This window comes from Rhipicephalus microplus, unplaced genomic scaffold (genome assembly GCF_043290135.1).
Source record: "Rhipicephalus microplus isolate Deutch F79 unplaced genomic scaffold, USDA_Rmic scaffold_17, whole genome shotgun sequence".
NCBI classification, from domain to species: domain Eukaryota; kingdom Metazoa; phylum Arthropoda; class Arachnida; order Ixodida; family Ixodidae; genus Rhipicephalus; species Rhipicephalus microplus.
Window position 1 is genome coordinate 12,502,450 of NW_027464590.1, and position 5,376 is coordinate 12,507,825.

General features: G+C 48.5%; 1 long non-coding RNA gene across 1 annotated transcript; it reads right to left on the reverse strand.

The window, feature by feature from the left end:
• Nucleotides 1-360: 360 nt before the first annotated feature.
• Nucleotides 361-4,445, reverse strand: LOC142785033 (uncharacterized). The gene is made up of 2 exons (XR_012888827.1): nt 4,289-4,445; nt 361-2,159 (listed from the first exon to the last, which is right to left on the reverse strand). It is a non-coding gene; the product is annotated as an uncharacterized LOC142785033 (long non-coding RNA).
• Between the last annotated feature and the right edge of the window lie 931 nt (nt 4,446-5,376).

Below are 5,376 nucleotides of genomic sequence, written 5' to 3' on the forward strand. Positions count from 1 at the left end.
TAAGAACCTTGATTTTCGAAGAAAGTTAGGCAATGCTATTATTAACGTCTGCCTTTACACCTTTTTCGTTAGACAGAGACTATTGCACACTTTTTGTAAGGTATCAATACGAGTCGTAAGACTGGTATCGAGCACTTCAGTGGTAATCTGGGATGTTGGGATCAGTGTGTGTTCTGTCAGAATCGAAGTTTGGAATTCTCCTATGCGGCATGTGGCATTCGCGATGGTTTCAATGAACTGAGGTGAAACAGGCCGCGGGTTTCATTCTACGTAACTGTGATGCAAGGTTCTTGTTGCTGATTTGTTTTTCTCCCGGGCTGAGCCTCAGAGAGTTTTGTTAATAAGGACAAAGCCGTTCGGTTTCCAAGAAACACACAAAAAGTTTAATTGAAAAGAAAAAAAGGCAAAGATTCCTCACAAAACAAAACACTTAATAAACAGTTGACTGGACATGACGAAACACATCTGTAAACACCCAACAAAAACGTTCAAAGTCAGTAACCAAACCTAACGTTCGAAAGGGGCTGAGTGATGGGAGTAGCGCAAGATATCTGTTCGGTCTCACCCACACGCTGAATTCCGCCGACGATGAGCAAACCGGAACGCGGTGATTCCGGCTTCAGGACGCGGGCAGGACGGGGATGAAGGAACGCTGGCTGCTGACGACACGTCGAGAAACCAGGCCGGAACGTGGTGGCTCTGGCTTTAGGAGTGTGGACCCGTCTGTGACGAGAGAACGCAGGCTGGTGGTGACGCGTCAGAGAACCAGGGTCGACCTAGTCAAGCAGCTGGGCGCACAGCTCGGGCCCGGAGCCCGACGGCTGTAGCTCGCCTGCCGGAACCGAAGTCCGCAGGCTCTGGAAAGGAGTTCAGGACCGGATGGCCACGGTCCTTTGGAGCGGGAACACGACGGCAGGAGGCCCCGGCCGGTTGAAGACCTGCAGGCTCGGGTCCTACGCCCGACGGCCCATCTTCAGCGCCCGGTCCGGTGACGACCTTCCGCTTGCCCCGTCTTCTTCGAACTCCCCTTGCTCTGGTCTGCTCAGGCTCCTGCTTCAGCTCTGGCCCACTTGTCTCGTTCTCATTGGAGATACTGCTGTCTCGTGGTGTCAAGCCATTGGGCCTTGAAATCTCCGTGTTCGCTGCCCATTGGATGTTTTACCTTTTGTTTACTTCACGTCCTGCCACGCATCCTCGTGCTCGACGCTCTTTAACGTCGTCATTCTTGTTTAAGCAGCCCCGCACGTGCACTCTGGTATTTCTCCTTTTGTTTTTTTTTTTTTTCCGTGACGCGCACTTTTCGAAGGCGCGCACTTTGAACGCGCACCACACATCACATACGCCCCCCTTTCATTCAAGTTTTTTTTTTTTAGAAAAAAAAACTGCCGATGAGTGCGCGTTCGGCACTACGTCACAATTACACCACATATTTGCACCACGCAGTCCAACACATCACACCGATGGCACCACACTGCTTCTTCGTTGACATGTCTCACGTCGAAACACCGAGTCCACAGAACGTAACATTCAACCAACAACAATAAGAAAAGTTTTTTTTTTTTTTTCGAGAAGAAAAAAAAACTGCCGTTGAGTGCACGTTTCGCACTGCACCACAATTTACCCACATATGTCCGCCACACAGTTCACTGCATTGCCCAAAGGTCCACATTCACTCACCTCAAAATACGCAAGAAGTGAGAAAAAGTATGGACACATCTAGCGGATTGTGAAAATCCCCAAATTAGTAGTACACCACCCCTTTTTTTTTTTATCATATATACCCTGTCATCTCAAAAACTATACATCATGTTAATGTTACATTGCATGTAACTTCTTCAAATATTTACAAGCAACACCCTTCCATGGTCCGCAAGCAAGATCCAAAAGAAACCAGCGGGAAATCGAATTTGACGCTTAAGTTATAGCGTCCCGTACAAGACGTTTAACTGCTCTAACCATTTGACAAGAGTAAGGAATCGGAAGCCAGTGGAAGAATTCTCGACCGTAAGCTCGTATGAACCTAAAGCTGTGTATCACCAGGTTCCCAACCTCGAAATCACAAGCATACACGCTGGAATGTCTGTATGCCAGTCGGAGGCGTTGCCTCCAGGCGCACCAGTACAACCACGCCTGAATCATTTCATCCTTCCCACGAATGCCTTGCTTGAGCTCGTAAGCCGCTAATCGTTGAGACATCTTAACAGAAGCGACCTCTTCAACCGAAGATGCCAAAGAGCACCAGTCGGCGTCCTTCCTCGTACAATAACCTGCTGGACCATTACTGCCTTCTGGTTCACTTTCCATCCCTTCAGCTTTCTGTATTGCTTGTTCATCAATACTTTCAACCCTTCTGCCTGGGTCATCGTGATTACCCTCATTGTCACATATAGCTGACCTACATTGCAACTCTACTCTCTGTTCTTCAACAAGTGCTTTTGCATTTTGCTCCAATATTCTTCTAAAAGCATCATCTACAATTTCCCGAGAACACAAGCCATCTCTCTGTATGGGCAAGTTATAATCATGGTGAAAAACCATGTCCGTAGCGTCTGTTGCTATCTCCAGTGGCCCAAAACAATAGGTAGCTGCTACATCAGAGCTTTCATTATGGCATTCGCCGGCATTACCTAGGAGACCTTTTATTGCTCCTTCAGCGGAGCTATTCAGAGGCAATCCTACCTCTGAATAAAGTGCGCTTGACCTCTCACAGGTTTCAAAATACCCTTTACTCTGAATGGAACGTTCTTGTTCCATGCTCACGAAGCATTCCTGCGCTTCAATAAGCTTATCGAGTCTCCTAGTCTTTTGACTGTTTACCTCCCTGTCATACTCTTTCAGAGTTTCTTTCTCTAGCGAAAGGTCATGACGAGGTACAGGGTCAGTCTCACGTAAATCCAAATCGCTCCCGATGTAACTGCTTTCAGAGCACACCTCATCCACTGGTTGACTACTCTGGCTCTCAGACCACGTATATTCAGCGTTTTCCCTCTCAAGCCACTGCTGCAAATCCTCATATTCTAGTTCCAACAGTCTCTTCTTTTCGCGCATCTCTATCTCGAGCAGCCTTTTCTTTTCACGCATTTCTAGCTCAAGCTGCTCCTTCTTAGCGCGTGTCTCTCGCTCGAGCTTCTCTCTCCTAGCCCGTGTTTCTCGCTCGAACTCCTCTCTCTTAGCGTGTGTTTGCAATGCAATCTGCTGCTTTTTAGCGTCACATATCGCAGCCCGTTCCTCACGCTCCCTCTCCATCCGCTCCGCGTACCATACTCTAAACTCCGCTCCCGTCAGTCCCATTTTATCCGCCAACTCAATTAACTCCCACGTGTTCGTCATCGTGTTAACCGCGTCAAAAAAAATCTACTGGAAAAACAAACGACTTTGTCCTGTCGCTGCGGACGCCAATTTGTGATGCAAGGTTCTTGTTGCTGATTTGTTTTTCTCCCGGGCTGAGCCTCAGAGAGTTTTGTTAATAAGGACAAAGCCGTTCGGTTTCCAAGAAACACACAAAAAGTTTAATTGAAAAGAAAAAAAGGCAAAGATTCCTCACAAAACAAAACACTTAATAAACAGTTGACTGGACATGACGAAACACATCTGTAAACACCCAACAAAAACGTTCAAAGTCAGTAACCAAACCTAACGTTCGAAAGGGGCTGAGTGATGGGAGTAGCGCAAGATATCTGTTCGGTCTCACCCACACGCTGAATTCCGCCGACGATGAGCAAACCGGAACGCGGTGATTCCGGCTTCAGGACGCGGGCAGGACGGGGATGAAGGAACGCTGGCTGCTGACGACACGTCGAGAAACCAGGCCGGAACGTGGTGGCTCTGGCTTTAGGAGTGTGGACCCGTCTGTGACGAGAGAACGCAGGCTGGTGGTGACGCGTCAGAGAACCAGGGTCGACCTAGTCAAGCAGCTGGGCGCACAGCTCGGGCCCGGAGCCCGACGGCTGTAGCTCGCCTGCCGGAACCGAAGTCCGCAGGCTCTGGAAAGGAGTTCAGGACCGGATGGCCACGGTCCTTTGGAGCGGGAACACGACGGCAGGAGGCCCCGGCCGGTTGAAGACCTGCAGGCTCGGGTCCTACGCCCGACGGCCCATCTTCAGCGCCCGGTCCGGTGACGACCTTCCGCTTGCACTGCCTGCCTCGAATTCCCCTTGCTCTGGTCTGCTCAGGCTCCTGCTTCAGCTCTGGCCCACTTGTCTCGTTCTCATTGGAGATACTGCTGTCTCGTGGTGTCAAGCCATTGGGCCTTGAAATCTCCGTGTTCGCTGCCCATTGGATGTTTTACCTTTTGTTTACTTCACGTCCTGCCACGCATCCTCGTGCTCGACGCTCTTTAACGTCGTCATTCTTGTTTAAGCAGCCCCGCACGTGCACTCTGGTATTTCTCCTTGTGTTTTTTTTTTTTTTCCGTGACGCGCACTTTTCGAAGGCGCGCACTTTGAACGCGCACCACACATCACAGTAACCCGACATTAACAGGAGCAAGTTTATCGCCTGATCAATGTTACAAAGAGACCGCAGCATCATACGTAGCAAACCACAACAGATATCAATGTCACAATTGGGGCACGAAGCCAAAATAAGATACAAATTCCCGGGCACACGCAGGACGTGTTTGGAAGATAATTGACCTACCTTAAGGAGGGCATTTTCGTGACTACTGTCGTTGCAGTGACTTGTGTTGTTCTGAATTGACGCCAGAAAGCATCGCATGTCAGCTCCATTCAGATAAAGCAGGCGTTCTCTCTCGGCAGCAGCCGTGTTGACGGCTATTATAAACGGGTCGTCATAAGAAAGTTGTCAACAGCCAATTGATAAATATTTTTAAATACCCATCAACGCAAGCACACTCCAATTCTTCAGCCCTTACGCCACAGCGTCTGCTTCCCGGACCAATGTCACAACCTATTGTGCTTCTCCTTGTCTACCCTAGATTGTTACGACACGTTACAGTCTTTCTTATTATTGATTTTACAAACAGAAAGAAAACGTACGCAGGTTGTGAACTTCACTGACTTCTGGTGAAACTTTGGCGTCCAGGAAAGAAGCTAACGCCAACTCACTGTTGCAGTGTAAACTCCCTTGCGAGCTCTGAGATACAAAGAACAAGAACTTCTGTCAAAAGAAGTGAGACAGTCAGCATTGTTCTGAAGACAGGTAAATCTTGAAAGCATTAGTCCCAGCAATAAAATTGGTGTATTTAGTACACAGCACGCGTGACAGTGATTTTTCTGCTGTGTCCCAATAACGTTTAATCATTATAAACTGTGGCGTAGGTCTATACGCGTAATGAAACACGCCCCAAACGTATACGAAAATGCGCTTCAGCGCAGATGCTTCTCTTCTGGTGTTATCGGAGTAGGCATAACTTTT